Below are 22055 nucleotides of genomic sequence, written 5' to 3'. Positions count from 1 at the left end.
CTCAGTAAATCAATTTCTGTTCATCTATCCTAAGAAATTAAACTTAACAGATAAAGACACTTTATTACATAATAACTAATAATACTAAAATATTAAGAAAATAAATAGTTACACAAGCAATGATGCGAAGTAATTATTAAAGGCAGACAATGAAATAATACAATAATGTAAGAAATGTTTGTAATTTAAATAAAAGTTGGCTGAAAACATATTTAGTCAATATATTTACATCAACAAAAATATGTATGCAGAGGAAACACAACAGACTTTGAACAGAAAAAAATGGTAATGTTAGAATGAAACAATCTATGGGGTTTTATTTCTTGAGTCAGTGAAAATTTTCTAATAAATATAGTAAAATGTCAAAAAACGGTGTTCTTTAAAAAATTGAGAAGGAGGCCGGCGCCGTGGCTCACTAGGCTAATCCTCCGCCTCGCGGCGCCGGCACACCGGGTTCTAGTCCCGGTTGGGGCACAGGATTCTGTCCCGGTTGCCCCTCTTCCAGGCCAGCTCTCTGCTGTGGCCAGGGAGTGCAGTGGAGGATGGCCCAAGTACTTGGGCCCTGCACCCCATGGGAAACCAGGATAAGTACCTGGCTCTTGCCATCGGATCAGCGCGGTGCGCTGGCCGCAGCGCGCCAGCCGCGGCGGCCATTGGAGAGTGAACCAACGGCACAGGAAGACCTTTCTCTCTGTCTCTCTCTCACTGTCCACTCTGCCTGTCAAAAAAAAAAAAAAAAACGAGAAGGAGAAATGATAGGAAATTTAACTGAAACACAAGAGCTCAGCATAGAATGTACTGGTTCCCTCTCCTCAGTTCATTCTCTAAGAAGGTAACAGCTGCTGAGGCCCTGCTGTCTTTCTTCCTGAGGACATAGAGTATGTCGACCACAATCCTGGGTATGATGAGGAAAAACTCACCACTGGCAGCGAGTTGCTTGATGACTGGAAGATGATTACAGAGGGCCCTAGGTTCTGGGAAAAGGTAAGGGGCCAAAACTGACTAAGTTTGGGGGCTCCTGGGAGTCTTTTCCAGATACATCACTTCACGCTGAAGCCAGCGCTGGGCAATGTCTTTGGAAAATGTGACCCTTGGAAGCTGATGAGATGAGCTTTCTGGCCCTTCAGAGGCAGTATTCACAAAGATACCCAGTTTAGACTCGAACCTCAGAAATCGTCCAGGGAGTCTGGTCACAAAGTGGTCGAAGCTTCTCAGGAAACAGGTGTGCACGACAGCTTCATCCCGGCTGTTGAGTGGCAGGGGCTCCTGCTTTAAGCCCAGTCTCCCCTGGGACACCTGCAGGGGAGCGCACTGGCACAGGACCATGTCCTAAGGGAGCTGCGGGAACCTGGGTTCTCTGTGCTGGTGCAACTCTGCACAAGGTCCTGGAGGTGACGGGATAGGCCCAGGCCTGGTTCCTGAAGATCTTCCACTGATGGCAGCAAGTTGAGCAGTACACATATGTCTTCCCACAGGCTAAGTGGGTTCCGCCAACATGTGGTAAGGAGGCTGTGGTTGGTGCGGAGCCAGCCCAAGATCACTTGGATGGTGGGCAGCAGCCCCTCTGCAGAGAGGATCTTCAATTTTCTTTGAATGGTCTGGAGATTGTTGCCAGCCTGGCCAATGGAGGCCTTCTGTCCCCGGTAGGAGCCAGCAGGAGATTCTGTCTCAAGTAAGCTGCGCATATCACCCTTTGTACGAGGTACCACTGGACACAGGGCTTGGCTCAGACTGTGGCATCAGAACACCATGAATGAAGACAGGAGCCAAGGGTAAGCTCTGTTTTCCTTGGAGCTTTAGACTCGGTGGTGTTGGCAAGTTGGCAGGAATAGTTGTTTTCAAGAGATCTAGGAGACAAGCGGGAGGTTCACAAGCCTTCCACTTATCCCTGGGACAGGCATCTTTGTATTTGGATGGGGGCCTTCTTTCCTGCCCTACTTCTGGATGCAAGGCACCATTCCCTTCTTCATCAGTAGAATCTGAACATGAAGGGTCACTACTTGTTTCCGGGTGGACCTGGGGACTGAGGGATGTGTTTTCCCCTTCATCTGTCTCATCTGAGTCGCTGCAGGAATGAAACCTGACTTCCGAGATGCAGCTCTTGCCAGAAACGCAAGACTGCCTGCAGCTGTCCTAGGGTTTGTTATGGAGGAGGCTGGGGCAGGGGGCTGGAACGTCTTGTTGTCCCTCCCCCGTCTCTTTCTCCTGGATTCCGTCACTGGAGACAGTTGTGTCTGGAGTCAGCCTCCCTTTCTGGAGCTTGGCTTGGATTCGCGTACTCACATGTTGAATTAGACGGGAGGAAAGTGTCCACAAGAAGAAGAGTGCCAGCCTGTGCCGTCTCCAGTCTATTTTTCTCAGGCTGTGCTCATTCATGAGACAAAGAACCACCATATGCAAGATGAGCATGTCTGGAAGAAATAAGCAGCCCCTGGGGGGCTTGCCTTCTGTGGGAACCTGGCTCGAGTCAGATGGGCATGGCCGATAGGAAAGGCAGAGACGAAAGTCTTCCAGAACCAGCTGGCACAGGGCTATCAATCTGGCTGCTTTGAATTTCCGCTGCAGCTGCAGGAGGCTCTGTAGGTAGAGGAAGCTCACTAGCAGCCTTTTGTTATCCCAGCACTGCTTCTGGCTTGGAGACAGTTTCTTTCCCTGGTACCTTTACAGATGGCTGTACCTTTGCCCTGCATGATCATAGAGCCATTTGAGGTTCCAGGCTGCCCCTTTAAAAGGCACATCCGAGTGGAGACAGAGCTGGTAGAAGTAGGTGGCTGCAACATCATAGCACATGCTCCCTGCAAGAGCTCCCAGCTGGTTGAAGGGCATTCCCAAGTGTGGGGCCGCTGACAGGGCTTTGTAGTAACATCTCTCTGCCAAGTCCTCGGTGGCCAGTGCTAGGAACTCATTCTGATAGCAAAACAAGTCTCCAGGTAGAGCAGACGGCGATGGCAGGCCATTTGAGCCCAGGCAGTCTCTTCATCTGATGTGGGCCCTATTTTGTTGCAGCCAATCAAATGCACGCTGCTGTGAGGTCAATCTATATAACTCTGTAATCTCAGCCCATAGTGACCCTGAAGGAACAGGAAAAGATGCTCATAGAATCTGAGGCCAGCCCTCAGATGCATCCCCAAGGGGCCCGCCCAGTGTTCGGAGGTGTCCATGTGTTTCCTGTTGGTCGTCAGGAGCAGCATGGCAACATCAGAGTACATTTTCCTCCATAACAGCTCCTCTGCCTTCCCCCCATAAGCCACTGGATGCAGGAACATGGGCTGAACGCAGACTCTCTGAACGTTGCCGCTAAGGGCCAGGACGTGAGACTTGAACACCTCTTTGTGGGCATTTCCTTTCCAAAGGAAGAGGTCGAGACACCGAGCTGCCAAGCAGACCTCTTGGTAGAGGAGTTTGGCGTTCAGGGCTTCTGCCTGGCTTCTCTCCCCGAGACCGGACTCCTCTCCCATGCTGCTTACATGTCCCTTCTGGGGCAGACAAAGTGACCTATCAGTGCTCACCCACAGAGAATGAAAATAATAAAACCAACAGCAACAGCAGAATCTCAATCCTCAAGTGAGATTAAATGCCTCTGCTTCACACTGGATGGCCTCTGTTGGCTTTGGGGGAGTCAGTTTGCTATGAATCTTTCTAGATTTTGATCCACCTACCACAGCATATTTGTCATAGTTACTTATCATTCTTTTTCCTAAACCAGACCAAAAAACTCCCTGAGAGCATGCTCTGAGCCAGTTCATCATCATGTCCCCGTGTTCAAGTGACTGTGCAATGAATGGATAGGGTTATTACAACATCTCTTCCTTAAATATAGCTTTTATTTTACTATTTGAGGCACATGTCTAACAGTGAAGTGAAACTGTAAATAATTTCCATTAACTAGAATACAAAAGAAGGGAAAAAAATCAAACACAAAATTTAAACTTAATCAATGTTGTAGGTTCTTTAGGATATTCAACCCAGATCCTACTTAAGTGTGTTATATAGTATAAATATAGTAAATATATATATTGAATATATTAAAATAATATTTTATGCAAAAGGTTATGAAATTCCTTACCTCTGAGTAGAAATTGCTTTTAGACTCTCAGGATAGAGGAAGAATAGAAATGTACACCTTATAATATAGATAAACAGAATTTATACAAAAGGAAATACAAAGGCTAACCATAAAATAGAAAATAATTTATTTTCCTTATAAAAAGGAAATTAAACTAAAGCAAACCTGAGATAACAATTTAACCACAAAGTTGCCAAAAATATTTAAGTTTTGATATAGAATGCTCCAGATGTTGGTGAAACTTTTATGAACTTGCACAGCTGCCAACATTAAAAGTTTTAACATCTATTCTTTCATTTGCAAATATAGTCATGTTCATGCTCTTTTACCCAGCAACACTATTCACAGGAAATACACTTACCATAAGCCAAACTTACATGATAACAGATCCATTCCAACTCTAATAAATGAAGGGATGGAGGAAGAAACAATGGAAATGAAAATTAACCTAAATATTCTAAAATGAATAAAATGAAATATTCTTAAACATGTATATGCATATATACTATAGGAAAATCATTAACCCTTTAAATTTAATTATGTAGACTTATACAAAGCATAATTAGAAACAATGGAATATGAAAATATACATATATATTGGAGTATTGCATCTTTCAAAACTAAAATATGTGAAAATTTTAAAAAAATAGTGTGATAATGGTTGTTTTTCCACAAAAAAAGATTCTTGATACTGTTGTTATCAATTATTAAATGCAACTCATTAGTTATCATAATTTATAAATCTTTGAATAACTGACATAATATAAGAAGAAAATAGAAATGAAGGTATACTCTAAAGATTTGTTCAGTAATTATAATAAAAATATATAAGACTCATTGCATATATACTGTCGCTCCCCCTCTTCGTGGAGGAACGACACAGGACCCTGCGCTGTTCTTTTGTCTGCTCGGCCCTCCCCGGATTTGCTGCTGGTTCTTCCCGGGTTGGCTACTATCCCTTCCACCTCCGTGGAAGGGCAGTTCCCCCTGGCCGCATTCCCCACTTCCGCAGGGGAGCGGCACACCGCCGGCCGGCTCTCTCGGGGGCTGCACGGGTGTTCCTTCAGCTAGATGTTCCCCATAGATGTTCCTGGTGCATGCCGTCTCTCTCCTCCTTTATAGTCCTCCTCCGCCAATCCCAACTCGGCTGCCCACACGCCGAGTACGCTGCTCTCCTCCAATCAGGAGCAAGTCCTACAGTTAATTGGTTGAACTGGAGGCAGCTGTGCGGAAGCTGTTTACTTCTCTCCCAGCGCCATATTGTGGGAGAGCAGATGCATAGAATAAGTCTTAATTCCAGTAACAGTCTAGTCCGAGCTGCTCCCCACAGATCCCCCTTTCTTTTTATTTTTTTGGCGTTGATACGCGCCTGTCTTCGGTGTCCCGCAGCACACACTCTGCTCTACTTGCTAGAGTTGCCACAGGCTCTTACAAGTCCTATCCATCAGGCAAACCGAATCCGGGTCCTCTCTTCGCCATGTTGTGAGGAGGTTTTTAGGCGCTGATGCGTGCCTGTGTTCGGTGCCCTGCAGCGCATACTCTGCTCTGCTAGAACTGCCTGCAGGTGTTTACAAAACCTATCAGGCAAACCGAATCCAAGCCTTCTCATTGCCTTATTGTGGGGGAGACTTATTAGTGTTGGTTCGTGCCTATCTTCAGTGACCTGCAGCTCATACTCTGGTCGAGCTTTGCTGGCGCTTACCGCCTTAAATCAGGCAGACCGAATCCAAGCCTCCTAATTGTTGCATTGTGGGGAAGCTTTACTGATGTTAATTCGTGCCTGTCTTCGGTGACCTGCGGCTAGCCGCCCAGGTGCTCATCGCCTCACTAATCGGGCAGACCGAATCCAAGCCTTCTAATTGGCATGTTGAGGGGAGGCCTTATTTCTCTCTATTTCTCTATCTCCGGGCATTCCTATTTCTCCCATTTTACTTCTATCTTCCAGCATTCCTATTTCTCTCACTTTACTTCTAAAACTTCTGTTTCTCTTATCCCCGCAGCTTCCCGGCACCTCGCCCCGCCGGCGGGTTCCCGGCTCTGCGCCGCTTCAGCCCGCGCGCCTCTCTCATCTGCGCAGCTTCCCGGCTTTGCGCGGCTTCCCGGCTTCGCGCGCTCAGCGGTCTCCACGCTTAACCCTTTCGCGTCTGAACCACGGCCTACGCCAGCGTTCCCTATCTATTCACGCCCCGTGCTCTCTCTGCACGCGGCGGCTTCCACGAGTAACACAGCGTAGCTTGCGTCTCCACCACTAGCATTCAATCCAAGTTCCCCGGGCTAGCCTGGCGAATTCAACCCAGCGTACGTCTCCGCCCCACGATTTGGCTTCCCGTCCTTTGCTCCCCGGGCTAATCAGACGGATCCCAATCTGGCTTACGTCTCAGCTTCTGGTTTCAACTTTTCGCCCCCTATTCCCGGGCTAACTTGAGAATCCCAAAGTGGCTTTCGTTTCCGCCTTGGCCTGCCCCCCACGGCTTCAATTTCCCTAACATTTTTCTCTACCCGGTATGTTTCCCCAAACTTTCCTCCAACGATATTCCTCCCTCATTTCTCCTGGCCTCTCCCCACAGTCCGCGTCCAAGTCTGTTTGTTCTAGCTTTCACTTTCGCTTTCGCCCTTAGAGATTTCTCCCAGCTTCCCCCCGTAGTCCGTATCCGAGTCTATGCCTAGGCTTTCAATAGCTTCTTCCGGCTCCTTTTTCGTCCGGCTTTTCCCTAGGCTGTTTGCTAGTCTCTCCGATATTTTCCCTAGTTCTTCCCGTTTCTTCCCGTTTCTTCCCTCCTAAGTTTCATATCCGTCCTAAGTTTCCTATCCAAGCTAGGTTTCCTATCCGAGTCACGGCACCATTATGTCGCTCCCCCTCTTCGTGGAGGAACGACACAGGACCCTGCGCTGTTCTTTTGTCTGCTCAGCCCTCCCCGGATTTGCTGCTGGTTCTTCCCGGGTTGGCTACTATCCCTTCCACCTCCGTGGAAGGGCAGTTCCCCCTGGCCGCATTCCCCACTTCCGCAGGGGAGCGGCACACCGCCGGCCGGCTCTCTCGGGGGCTGCACAGGTGTTCCTTCAGCTAGATGTTCCCCATAGATGTTCCTGGTGCATGCCGTCTCTCTCCTCCTTTATAGTCCTCCTCCGCCAATCCCAACTCGGCTGCCCACACGCCGAGTACGCTGCTCTCCTCCAATCAGGAGCAAGTCCTACAGTTAATTGGTTGAACTGGAGGCAGCTGTGCGGAAGCTGTTTACTTCTCTCCCAGCGCCATATTGTGGGAGAGCAGATGCATAGAATAAGTCTTAATTCCAGTAACAGTCTAGTCCGAGCTGCTCCCCACATATACAGCATGTATAAATACAATATACAGTATGCATAAAATATAATAAAAATATACAGGGTTCATTGCATATATACAGTATGCATACAGTATCCACAGAGCTGGAATAGCAATGAGAGTAGCTGTTCTTTGTTTCTCTGATGTGAACAGCTGGAAAGAAAGAGATGGGACAGAGTAAGAAAGGGGTTGAGACAGGAAAGCAAGGAAGCGGCCAGAGGATAGAGGTCGAACCAGCAGTGCCAAAGCTTTCAAGGTCGCCAGAGCAGCACAGAGGCCTTTCCTGCTCAGGTAAATGAAAGATCAGCCTGGCATTTTTCAAACCTGAGAAGCTGCCTGAAGAGAGAGATAAATCCAAATAAAAAATATATGGAGAAGAAAGTCCTGCATTCACATAAAAGCTACACACACACACATACACAATTTTCCTAAAATGAAGTAAAAGTGCCCTATCAAATACAGGAATTAGAAACTAGAATGTATTAGCTAGAAGAAGAAAAAAATAAGCCTCAAAACCTCTTAAAGTATTTTGAGAGATGGGTTCTGTTTGAAAGCCAGTTTGGAACTGGGCCTGACTGGATTCGTTTTTACTTGCCTCTTCTCCCTCCCCTTGACTGCTCACCATACCTATCAACTTGAGGAGACAACGCTCTTCTGCAACCTTTCTTGGGCATCTGTGGAAAACCTATTTGGAAATACCTGTGCTTGAACAGAGTCCACAGTGGGCACAGAAACCTCCTCCGTTCCAACTCTCAAATTTGCCAGCTTCGATACCAAGACAGGATCTCAGATGTTAGAAGAATCTTGTATTCCTCCTAATCCTGAGCTGGATGAATGCAGGGTCTTAGTCCACCTGTACGAGGATGGACTGGGTCCGAAGAAAGGTAAGTGCGCCGCTCGCCCGTTCCCCAGCCTCCCGATCCCAGAGACAATCAGACGCAGCAGGGAATCAAGTCTAGCAAGAACTCATTTATTTCACGTGTAACAGAGCCGTTTAAAGCACAAAACTGCAGAGTCATTGGGGCAGGGCATAAAGACCAACCAATCACTTAAAGGGTCACTTTACGGGGTGATTTTCATAGGACTGGCCATATGTCTATACACTTGATATCAGTTGCTGCCACTTCCCCTGATGTTGCGTAGCCAATTAGTTTTAGTGGTAAACAACTTTGGATTCCGCCCACCTTACTTCCTTTAGGCACCATCTTTGAATTGCTTCGTGTAACTAATTTCCCCACAGATGAAGTGTAATGTAATACACTGAAGTTACACCAAATTTATCGTACCGACTATAAGAGAAAGAAACTCAATCCCAAGAAGATATTTTCAAGTTTGAAGGGATTGCCTAAATAATTCCCTCTAAGAACCATAAGGAAGTCTTTTTTTTTTTTTTTTTTTTTTTTGACAGGCAGAGTGGACAGTGAGAGAGAGAGACAGAGAGAAAGGTCTTCCTTTGCCGTTGGTTCACCCTCCAATGGCCGCCGCGGCCGGTGCACCGCGCTGATCCGATGGCAGGAGCCAGGAGCCAGGAGCTTTTCCTGGTCTCCCATGGGGTGCAGGGCCCAAGCACCTGGGCCATCCTCCACTGCACTCCCTGGCCACAGCAGAGGGCTGGCCTGGAAGAGGGGCAACCGGGACAGAATCCGGCGCCCCGACCGGGACTAGAACCCGGTGTGCCGGTGCCGCTAAGCGGAGGATTAGCCTAGTGAGCCCCGGCGCCGGCCAAGGAAGTCTTATATAAAGTCATTTACAAATGGGACTTGTGCTGTGGCATAGAGAGTAAAGCCACTGCCTGCAGTGCTGGCATCCCATACAGGCACCAGTTCCAGCCCTGGTTGCTCCATTTCCAATCCAACTCCCTGCTAATGTGCCCGGGAAAACAGCAAAAGATGGCCCAAGTCCTTGGGCCCCTACATGCACATAGGAGACCCAGAAGAAGCTCCAGGCTCCTGGCTTCAAATCAGCCCAGTTCCGGCCATTGTGGCCATCTGGAGAGTGAACCAGCGGATGGAAGACCTCTCTCTGTGTCTCTTTCTCTGTCTCTCTTCCTCTGCCTCTCTGTAACTCTACCTTTCAAATAAATAAATAAATTTTTTTAAAAAATAAAATAATATAAAGTAATTTACTCATACATATTACAAAATGAATAAAGGTTTCTAAATTTAATCTTACCTCTTAAAGATCATTTGAGAAATTTTACCCTCCATTCAACACGTCCAAATAATGTAGAAAACTGACCAGCTTGAATCTGTATTCTCAGTTTAAAAAGTCAAATGAGGACTCACTGGTTTTCTACTAAGTTCTGTGAACAAGAAGAAGCCGTGAGTTTTGGTCAGTGTACCCAAATATCTTAATAGTCTCCATGACGGAAGAATCACACATCTATACATCTAGGTATGAATCATTAACATTAAAATATAATGACTGCCTCATAGTTTAATATTTCCAAACCAAACAATTTCTGAGACTTGTTCATTCCATTTGAGTCAACGTAAAAATGACCTGGCTTCCTATCCCACTTCACCCCAGCACTAATGATTAGGCACATTTTATCACCAACTTTCAGGACCTCTTTCCTCCTTTGAGAACACGAGGATCAATTTCCCAGTAGACTCATCAGCATGTGGCAGACTCAGCACAGCTGTCCCTAATGAAGTCATGGACCAATCACAGACAATCCTCAGAAGCTAGACGGTCCCTACACTAAGGCTCCTAGAAGCCCCGGATCTCGTTGATAAAAAGGAATACAGTTAAATCTTTTACTGAGATGCATCCAAAGGAGACACTCCTGACCAGGTTTCTAGCTTCCTGGTCTTGAATCCCACATGCTGGGCCCCCAAATTCTCTGAACCTATCACTTTATCTAAGCACCTGAATTGATTCATTGTAGCCATCAGCTGGGTGCACCATGGCCATGAAGGCTGGCTCAGATGGCTTCCTCAGGCAGGTAACACAGGACCAGATGTAACTCACTCAATACAGAGACAATTGGAGACTCAAAAAGCAGAAGCTGCAAAAAAAAAAAATTAGAGAAAGAACAGAACAAGAAAATCAAAACTACTCAACTATATACACGAAAACTATTTTTGCATTCCCTTGAGAAATCTGACCAACTATTTCCTTTCAACCTGAGTGGATGAGAAAATACAAGGATTCCTGCAATGGGCACTGATGACTATGGATGAAGCCATAAAGAATTAGCATTGCCCATTTATCCAAAAGGGTCATGCCTTCTACCAATGCTGGATCCACCTTGGGAATGTGAGAGTTCGTACTCACCTTGGAAAGACTAATTAGTTTCCACCCTCAAGGTGCCTTCAGGCTCAGGTGTACTTTGCACCTGCTTTTCTTGCTCTGATCACTGAACTGTAGCAAAGAATGTTTCCTAAGATACTCTTTTATGTCTTGCATTCAGGGGAGAGATTCCAAGGCCAGAAATAGAGATTCCACATATTCCTAGGAAGCTGGATATCAATGTAGTTAGAAATCATCTGGACATCTTAAAATGCAGAGTTTTATTCCGGGAGTCTTGGGTGGAGCCGGTGATTTTTACAGTTCTGATTTTCAGACAATGCCAGTGCTTCTGTCTTCTGAGCACATTCTACATGGAAAGGCTCTAGATATTTAAAAAAAAAAGTAGCTGCTCACAGGACATCAATATTTCTCTTAGAGTCAGTAAACAGTATTTCTAATTCCTCTCTAATTCATGGAATTAACTCTGCCCGTGAAAACCCCTGCTCTAAATTTCATTTCAAACTGGGTCTAAGAACCAGAGGCAACTTTCATTATACTAAGAGCCTATTGTGGTAAGGACAACACAACTAAAATGAAGCTAAAATATATAATAAAAACACCTGCTCTCACTCCTCCTAGTGTCTATGGCAATGGGATTAATATGGATATGGCATAGCCCCAGGCAGTACTGGGGGCTATTCCTGGATAAAATGTACATCTATAACCCAGAGAGCAGGTGTGAAAAAGGTGATGAAAAGATGGCTCCTTTTCTACATGTCAACTAAAATTAAAATCAAACTTAGAGGAAAGATGACTCCCTTCATAAAGACAGCACCATAACTGTTTTCTGTCTTCATCCATCTCAACTGAGCCATAAAATCTTGTTTTAAAGAGCCTGGTGCAATCATAATAATCAGAAATCTTGAAACCTAAGTTGTGTGTTGAGAGGGGGGACAGAGAAGTATCTGTTTGAGCAGAGGCTGGATGTGAGAACTACTTCTTTCTCCTTTTTCATCTGTCTGCATAGCCTGGAGTCATCAATACTATTTTCTAAAGAAAGATGGAGATCCTTAGCTATGATGAAATTCTAAGTTTGGTTTAGGCCTTTGGGCTGCTTTGGTGGATTTTTTGGTTTGCTTGTTTTTTTGTTTATATTTAAAAAAAAACTCCATTCCAGATAGTGAGCTGTTGAGACTCTTATTTAACTTCAAAATATCATGCATATCTCGTAAGAGTTAATCCTGGGACTGAAGCTGTGGCTCAACGGGTTAAGCCACCTCCTGTGATGCTGGCATCCCATAGTGGAGTCCCAGTTCAAGTCCCAGCTGCTCCACTTCCCTGTTAATCCATCTGGGAAGGCAGTGGAAGAGGGCCCAAGTACTTGCCACCCAAGCGGGAGATCTGGATGGAGTTCTAATCTCCTAGGTTTTGATTGGCCCAGTCCGGGATGTTGTGGTTATTTGGAGTGTGATCCAGTGAATGAAGTACGTCTCTAGCTCATTCACTCTTGCTCTCTCTCTATGTCTCTTCCTCTCTGACACTCTGCCTTTCAAATAAGTAAAAAAAATATATATATATATATATTTTGGAAAGAGTTAATTCACTGACAGATAATGTGGATAAAATTAAAAATATTTTGGTATGTCACAAATTTCTAATATTGACCTAAGGAAAAAATTTTAAATCTGAACAGACTTACAAGAAGCAAATATAGGGGAAAGTGGAGGATTAGGGAGCAGCACACTTTGCTGGGCTAGGGGAAAATAGCGAAGAAACATGGGAGGTATACACTTGAAGGAGATTAGAAGAGAAAACCGCTTGGGAAGCCACAGAGGAGGAGGGGAACCAGCTTGAACTGGCATAGTGATTGCTAATGTACACCCAGGGAGCTCAGAAAACCAGAGCCAAGAACAGCCAGAGCCAGCAGCACTTTTAAGATGGGGCAAAGGGGTCAGGGCGGGTGGCAGGACAGACAGCAGCAATCCATGGGTATAGAACTAGTGAGAGCATAGCACAGGTTTGGTTGAGAACCTGGGAGCTGGTGGATGCTGGCGGTCGCCTGAGGTCCAAGTGGGAGTGGAGGGAGGTGGCCAATTCAAACCATCTCCCCAAAACAAAACCCACGACCTGGCAGAGAGGGTGGACGCCATTTGCAATCAGGACTACCACTAGGGAAGCCTGAAGGTGCGCACATAACAACTCACTGAGATGAGGCATCTGAACGCAGCCCTGGCAGCAATGGTGGGCAGGCATGAAGCCAGTGACTGTAGCATGTGATCCAGAGGGAACAGCCGTAGCCTCCACTGTCTCAGAGATCAACAAGAAAGGGGCTGGGCAACTACCAGAAACAGAGCAGCAGTCGTGCCATCAGCATCTGGGGAACCTTAAATTCTGAGACCTCGGGGTCTAGGCGGCTACAGGAAAAACTGCAAGGCAAAGCTAGGAATCGTTACCGTGGAAACTTGCCCCACCCTAGAGCATTGACCAGAGCACACAGGCCACACCCACCACACATCTGATATTCACTGAAAGGGCAGACGTTCAAGAAAGCCACAGAAGCATAGCCCCAAAAAATAAGTCAACAGAAGAAAAAATTAAAAATCAACTCCAAAAATGCCAAAAAATAAGAACTGAAATTCAAATAACAAGAATATGGATGTTACCATGAACCTCTAGAACAACGTTTCAAACTAGAATGTGAAGATGAAGAGATCAAGGAAACACCAGAAATGGAGTTTAAAAAATAAATCATAGGATTATTTCTAAAAATCAAAAGGAAATCCACGAACTAAAGAAAACTATACAAGACATGAATGAAAATTTTTCCCAGGAAATCAAGAATATAAACAGAAATCAAAATGAAATTTTAGAAATGAAGAATTCAATGGATCAAAGAAAAAATGCGGTGGAAAGTCTTAACAGCAGATGAAGCAAAAAAAAAATATTCAGACAAGAAGACAAATCTTGGGAAATCTTACAATCAGACAAAATAACGAAGTAAATAGGCCGGTGCCGCAGCTCACTTGGCTAATCACCTGCTGCACCACCTGCTGCACCAGCACCCCGGGGTTCTAGTCCCGGTTGGGGCACCGGATTCTGTCCCAGTTGCTCCTCTTCCAGTCCAGCTCTCTGCTGTGGCCTGGGAGTGCAGTGGAGGATGGCCAAGTACTTGGGCCCTACACTCGCATGGGAGACCAGGAGGAAGCACCTGGCTCCTGGCTTTGGATCAGCACAGCATGCCAGCCGCAGCAGCAATTGTGGGGGTGAACCAACAGAAGAAAGACCTTTCTCTGTATCTCTCTCACACTGCCTAACTCTGCCTGTCAAAAAAAAAAAAGAAGAAGAAGAAGAAGAAGAAAACAGAAAACTTAAAATAGTGTGGGAGACCTATGGGATACTATCAAAGGACCAAACATACAGGTTCTAGTAGTACCTGAAGGAGTGGAAAGAGAGAAGGGAATAGAAAGCCTATTTAATGAAATAATTACAGAAAACTTCTCAAATTTGGAGAAAGAATAGAGGAAGCATATAGAACGCCTAACAGACATGACCAGAAAAGATCTTAACCATTACATACTCTCCACAATAAAATGTAAAGAAAAGGTTATAAAATGGGCATGAGAAAAATGTCACACTACTTTCTGAGGGTCGTCAAGTAGACTCACAGCTGATTTCTCATCAGAAACCCTACAGGCTAGCAGGGAATGGTGAGATATAATCCAAGTCTTAAAAGAAAATCTGTCAACCCAGAATACTGTACCCTGCAAAGCCTACATTTATGAATGAAGGTGAAATAAAGACCTTCCATAAAAACAGAAATTTAAAGAATTTGTTGACACTACAGAAGATGTTTAAGGATTGCCACATACAGAAACACAGAAAGATAGCCACAATTATGAAAGAATGAGAAGGCAGGAAAACCACAAGTAGAAGTACAAAAGAAATCCAAAGTAAACATAGGAATAAATCTTTAAAAAAAAATGACAGGGCCAAATGGCTACTTATCAATAGTCACCTTGAATAAATGGCCTCTGTTCTCCATTTAAATGATACAGATTGGCTGAATGCATTGAAAAACAAGACCCATCTATTTGCTGTTCCAAGAAATATATCTCAGGGCCAGCTCTGTGGCATAGCAGGTAAAGCCACCGCCTGAAGTACCAGCATCCCATATGGGTGCCGGTTCTAATCCCAGCTGCTCCACTTCCGATCCAGCTCTCTGCTATGGCCTGGGAAAGCAGTAGAAGATGGCCCAAGTCCTTGGGCCCCTGAACCACGTGGGAGAACTGGAGGAAGCTCATGGCTCCTGGCTTTGGATCTGCGGAGCTCCAGCTGTTGCAGGCAATTGGGGAGTGAAACAGCAGATGGAAGACCTCTCTCTCTCTCTCTGCCTCTCCCCTCTCTCTGTAGCTGTGACTTTCAAATAAATAAATAAATCTTTAAAAAAAATAGTCCATGCTAGCAGACACCAAAAAGGAACTTGTGTTGCCATCCTAATATTGGACAAAATAGACTTTAATATAACAACTGTTAAAAGAGATGAAGAGAAACACTACATAATAATTAAGGGATCAATCCAACAAGAAGATGTGACTATAATAAACGTGTATGCACCCAATTACAAGGTGCCCGGCTACTTTAAAAAATGTTAATGGACCTAAAGTGAGGCATAGACTCCAATACAATAGTAACAGGGGACTTCAATAGACAGATCAACCAGACAGAAAGTTAGCAAGGAAACAACACAACTAATTGACATTATAGACCAAATGGAGCTAATGGATATCTACAGAACCTTTCACCCCACAGTGACAGAGTACACATTCTTTTCATCAGTGCATGGAACATTTTCTAGGATAGAGCATATGCTGGGCCACAAAGCAATTCTCAGCAAATTCAAAAAATCTAAATCATTCCATGTACCTTCTCTGACAGATATGACATAAACCTGAAAATCAACAACTCAAAACTCTAGAACATAGGTAAACACATGGAGACTGAAAAACATGCTCCTTAATGAACAATGGGTCATAGAAGAAATTAAAAGAGAAATCAAAAAAATTTTGGAAATAAATGAAGATGACAATACATCATACCAAAACCTATGGGATACAGCAAAAGCAGTGTTAAGAGAGAAGTTTATAGTAATCAGTACCTACATGAAGAAACTGGAAAGGCACCAAATAAATGAGCTAGCAAAACACTCAAGATCCTAGAATACCAACAACCAACGAAGCCCAAAACTAGCAAGAGGAAAGAAAAAAATAAAATTAAATAAGAAATCAACAAAATTGAAACAGCTCATGGCAAGAGCCTTGGGTGTTTACTGATGTCATAAATAAGAGTGTCATTTAGTTTTTTTTTGTTTGTTTTAAGTCTAAATTTGATGTTCTATTTTTTAAAACCTTTTATTTAATAAATGTAAATTGATAGGTATAACTTTTGGAATATAGCAGTTTTAACCCCCATACCCACCATCCCACCCCCAAACTGTCCCACCTCCTACTCCCTCTCCCTCCTCATTTTTCATTAAGTAAATCCAATGTTCTTTACAAACCTCTTAAACACATAATGCTGCTTATTTTGGTTGTAGTATATTGAAAATTATTTTTCTATTTTTCTCTCATTATTGACAATGAAAATTAGCTCCCTGGTTTATCCGATAATCTTTTCATCACTTTATAAACTATATTTCCATTGAAAGTACTATGGCTACCTGACAAAGCCCTCATAAAATACTAATGACCACTTGAAATGCAACTCTCATAATGAAGGTGGCCTCATCAGCAACTATGTTCTAGGTTAAGACTGCTGAAAGTAATACGCACTACTAAGTATATTTCACAGAAAACCTGCGTGATAATGAACTTTGGAGAGTCTCTAATATGTTTGTAGAGCAATATAATAGACAAATTGAAAAATACCCAAGAAAGTATTGGAGGTGTTTGGGGATATAGACATCGTCATCCTAGAAAAGAAAGGAAAAGAGGGGAAGAAAAGGTCTGGGTGGCCTAAACATGTTTATCTTAAACAAGAGAGAAAAGAGACTAAAAGGAGATGAATATCTTCAAATATTTGAAGGACTATGAGACTATGATAAGGAGAGCTATCCCTTTTTCTGCATGATTCCAAAAGGAAACCAGTGTATCTTTATGTAGATGTTTTAAAAACAGGTATCAAGACAAATTAAAAGGAGAAGTTTTAATTATGGTTCCCCAAGAATAACGGAGCTCTCTGATGAGGTAATGATCTTATAACCCAGGAAAGAGTCTAATAAAAAGCTAATATAGATCATTGGAATGAAATTAATGACATTTCTGGGGAGTAGGAGATTGACTTAAATGATTGTTAACATCCTTTTTAAACCAAAGATTCTCAAGATTCTTCCCATGATGATTCATTAACCTATTTTCAGATACTGCTTACCAAAATGCTATGGGTTTATATAAAAACTAAAATCATGTTATCTGAACAGTCATTCTTGCCAAATAAATTAGAAAAGAAATGTTTTCCTTCCTTCTGATTGCTTCAGTTGCACTGAATGGTGTAATGATCACTACCAAATCTGGACAGATTAATCTGGAACACAACCTGTGCTTTTTAAATAAGATCTGTCATGGTTTAAAAATAGCCCATAAGAACAAAGGAAATTGCAACTTCAATTCAAAAGAGAACTGACACTAGCAAGTACCAGTGTGTTGATGGAAGAGTGCATGTAATCATTTTCTGAAGGCAAATGCTTTGGAGAGAACTCAAGGACAGACTTCTTTCTCTCTACAGTATGAGAATAAAACCTGAACTTTTCTGTCAGTGACAAGGTTAGAGCAGTACACCACCCACACTGAAAATGAATCAGACACAAAGAAGCAGATTCTCCCAGAACTTAAGGCACTTCTGGAAGCTCCTTAATGCTTGCAGAATACTGGGAAACAACCAAAAAGAAAAAAAAAAGAGAAAGAGAGAGAGAGAGGATACAATAGCATTTTAGTAGCTGTGAAAAATTAATCCATTTAATGCTGTTAATAATTTGGGACAATGGGAAAGATTCCGAATGTCCAGCAGTAGGGGATAATTTAATGAATTGTATTCTATCTAAGTCATGTGTTATTACTGTATCCTGCAATCATTATGTTCATTATGCATCATAATTATACACTATAAGGTATAATAACATGTTAGTTAGACAAAACAAATTATAAAACTTCCAGTGTGCTCAACTTAAAAACTATAAAAATCTTAGGGTGCTTAACAAGACGGCAAACGACCATGAGATGCTGGTTTGACCTCTGTCCTTGACAAGAGTTGTGCACAAATGAGAAGGAGACTGACCAATTTTTAGATTATAAACGTATAAAAAATCCTGAAGAAATAAGAGTAAAAGCTGCAAAGATCCAAGTCCACTGGAAATTTGAGGGGAAGGTTGGAAGTTCTACTTAAAATAGAAGAGGGCTCAAAGCCATGATCACAGAATATACTGAAAAGAATTTCCTTCTTGTGCATTTTATCAACCTCACAGGTCCTAGATCAGTGTCCTCCCATTTACCAATTGCAGAAAGTTTAGCAACAGGATTAGCAAGCAGAGCTAACCAGAAACTGCAGGGTAACATCTCTCTCCAGCAGAGATAGATGCTGGAATCAACACAGAGGAGCAAACACCAATAGGTGCAGGAAAGTAGACCAACATTTCATTAGTTTCCTTCTTGTCTTTGATACCATTGTCTATGTCACTAGTTCTCAAAGCGTGGTTCTTGAAGAGTGGCATCTAGTTACTTATGAGAAATGCAAATATTTTTCTCCCCATAATTACTGCATCAAGAATTCTGGGAGACGGGGCTCAGATTTCCTGCTTTAACCCCCCAATGAGTCTGGTGCTAAGGTTATGGAACCATTGGCTTTCAATGATTTAATCCAAGGAAAGCAGCTCTTAGGAAAACGTCATGCCCTAAAGAGAAATAGAGCAGATTTCTGAGAGATGAGACATGGCATGACGGGCAAGGGAGGCAAAGATGGTAAGAAGCAGTGATCTAACTCAGGTAAAGACATCAGAGATTTGTCACCCTAAGGTACCGACCTCAAATCTAAAGTTCCACCAGACAAGCACAAGCCCTGTGGGAAGGAGGCAACAAAGTCAACACTGGAGGTAGAGGAAGCCAAATTAATGGACTGAATTAAATGAAATCTTTACTTAATGTATGCTAAACTGATCTTCTGTATATAAAGAGAATCGAAAATGAATCTTGATGTGAATGGAAGGGGAGAGGGAGTGGATAAGGGGAGGGTTGCGGGTTGGAGGGACGTTATGGGGGGGAAGCCATTGTAATCCATATTCTGTACTTTGGAAATTTATATTTATTAAATAAAAGTTAAAAAAAAAGAAAAAAAATAAAAAATTTTAAAGTAAAAATGTAAAACTAAAATTAAAAGTGCCCTCAAAGAAATAAGGGAGAACATTGGAAACATGAAACACAAGGAAGTAAGATGTGACCATATTAGAAATGAAAAATATAATAATTGAGATTTAAACAGCTCCAATGGGGAGCTGAAGAGCAGAAAGGAGAGTGTTTACTATAAGGAAAGGACTTTACAGGTAGTGTGAAGTGAGTAAGATCTATGTGGTACTACTGAATAAACTCAAATCACCAGTGGTACTCTTCCTATAAACTGAAAGATTAACAGTACTATATATCTTCCTAGAATGTGCATATTCACACAACTCAACAAACATACATAGAACAGTGACTAATGGGGATGTGAAACTGGGCAGGGGTTGAAATTAAGGGAGAAGAGGTCGGCGCCATGGCGCAGTAGATTAATCCTTTGCCTGCAGCGCCGGCATCCCACACAGGCACCAGTTCTAGTCCCAGCTGCCCCTCTTCCAATCCAGCTCCCTGCTGTGGCCTGGGAAAGCAGTAGAAGATGGCCCAAGTCCTTGGGCCCCTGCACCCTCATGGGGGACCAGGAAGCCGTTGCGGCCATTTGGGGAGTGAACCAATGGAAGGAAGACCTTTCTTGCTGTTTCTCCCTCTCACTGTCTGTAACTCTACCTCTCAAACAAATAAACAAAATCTTTAAAAAAAAATTAAGGGAGAAATGATCAAATAAAAATGGAAAAGGCCCTATGCAAACCCTTGATATACTTTGCTCTGAGTATGGTAAACTAAGCTCTCTGTCTCAAAGAATACAAAAGTAAGATTGTGTCTAAAAGACTGCTATTCTTTAAAACAACAAGAGAGGAAATACAGAAAATAACAATAGTTGTGCTTATATTGGATACATTTAGCTGTATGTTTTCCTTAATTTTAGAATTTATCATAATTTTCCCTTTATAATGATGTTTAATACAAAAATAAATTCTTTCTCCTGGAAATCATTTGCATACTGAAATAATCTGACAAAAATCAATTTATACCTTTACAATATGGGATTGATATTTTTTCAGATACAAGTCACATGAAAAGCAGATCATCCAACAATGCAATGACATTTAAAGACATTAATCTTCAAGGTAACAATGCAGACCAGCCAGTCAGTAAATGTCATCAGAAAACGAGAGAGTTTATCTTCATTTACATTATCAAAGCTTCTAAAGTTTAGTGTGTCAGTTACTGTGTTTTATTCATCAAAAATTCCTATTGTAGTGTTCAGCCAGGTTAATGATGAGTAACTTTTTTTATTAGAATATCAGATTGCTTCCTATTTCTCTCTAGAAATACATGAAAATTTAAAAATATCTGTGTTCCTGATAGCACATGCATTTTTATTTTTAAATATTATATCTAAAATTTGTGTTATGTCAATATATTTTAATTAATATGAAATTCATGTAACATTTTAAAGCATACCACTGGGTGACATTCACTACATTCATTTCAGTGTGCAACCTCCACGTCCACGTAGTATCAGAACATTTGCATCACCCCTAAAAGACTTCCATCAAACAGTCACTCCTAGTCCCCTTCCTCCAACTCTTAGAAATCACTAATCTGTTTTCTATCCCTTGGGACTTATGTATTCTGGATATTTCGTATCAGAGAAATCACAACATATATTTGTGTTACTTTTTATATCACTTCTTTTTCAAAAACTTTTTTATATTTATTTGAAAGGCAGAGTTAACAGCAAGAGAGGGGCCGCAATGGCCCAAGCTGGGGTGATCCAAAGCCAGGACCCGGTAGCCTCATCCAGGTCTCACATGTGGGTACAGAGGCCCAAGGACTTGAGACATCCTCCACTGCTTTACCAGGCAAATTACCAGGGAGCTGATCAGAAGTGCAGCAGCTGGGTCTCAATCCAGAGCCCATCTGGGATGCTGGCACTGCAGGCTACAGCTTTAATCCAAGTCATTAAAATCTCTGATTAGATTACAGTATTCAACCAAAAGTATTAAGTAGAACAAACAAAAAAAAATACTAAGAGGGATAACATATTAACTTTCTCATCAACAGTCAGGGTGAGGGCTGATCAAGTCACCGTTTCTCATAGTGTTCATTTCACTTTAACAGGTTTCCTTTTTGGTGCTCAGTTAGTTGTCACCTATCAGGGAGAACAAGTGGTATTTGTCCCTTTGGGATTGGCTTATTTCACTCAGCATAATGTTTTCCAAATTCCTAACAGGGATCACTTTTCAGTTAAAATTTAAACACCTAAGAATAATTGTGTGTTAATTACAGAGTTCAACCAATGGTACTAGAACAAAAAAAATACTAAAATGGATAGAGTATTACATTGTACATCAACTGTCAGGACAAGAGCTGATCAAGTCACTGTTTCTCATAGTGTCCATTTCACTTAAAAAAAAGGAGAGAACGATCCAACATGGGAAGTGAGATACACAGCAGACCCATAGAATGGCAGATGTCCTAAATAGCACTCTGGCCTCAGAATCAGCCCTTAACGCATGCGGATCTGGCTGAAAAGCCCATGAGAGTATTTCAGGCATGGAAAGCCAAGACACTCTGGAAAAAAATAAATAAATAAATGAAAGATCTCCACGAATGAGATCCCAGTGGAAAGAATGGGTCATCAAAGAAGGAGGTACCTTTCTCTGAAGGGAGGAGAGAACTTCCACTTTGACCATGGCCTTGTCTAAATATGATCAGAGTCGGTGAACTCAGGGGGCTTCCATAGCCTTGGCAGCTCATGACAAGAGCCTAGGGTGATTACTGATGCCATAAACAAGAGCGTCAATTTGTTAAGTCAACAACAGGAGTCACTGTGCACTTACTCCTCATGTAGGATCTTTGTCCTTAGTGTGCTGTACATTGAGATTTAATGTTATAACTAGTACTCAAACAGTATTTTTCACTTTATGTTTCTGTGTGGGAGCAAACTGTTGAAATCTTTACTTAATGTATGCTAAACTGATCTTCTGTATATAAAGAGAATCGAAAATGAAAAAAAAATCTCTGATTAGGACATCCCTACTGATTGAAA

At 42.7% G+C, this 22055-nt stretch overlaps 1 pseudogene; it reads right to left on the bottom strand.

The window, feature by feature from the left end:
- Positions 1-783: 783 nt before the first annotated feature.
- Positions 784-3458, bottom strand: LOC127490796 (nonsense-mediated mRNA decay factor SMG5 pseudogene; annotated as a pseudogene).
- Between the last annotated feature and the right edge of the window lie 18597 nt (positions 3459-22055).

The sequence above is a fragment of the Oryctolagus cuniculus genome, chromosome 6, assembly GCF_051225735.1.
Source record: "Oryctolagus cuniculus isolate XC-2025 breed Fujian yellow rabbit chromosome 6, ASM5122573v1, whole genome shotgun sequence".
In the NCBI taxonomy this organism is placed as follows: Eukaryota; Metazoa; Chordata; class Mammalia; order Lagomorpha; family Leporidae; genus Oryctolagus; species Oryctolagus cuniculus.
Note: the sequence above shows the minus strand (reverse complement) of the source record. Positions and strands in the feature narration are given on the sequence as shown.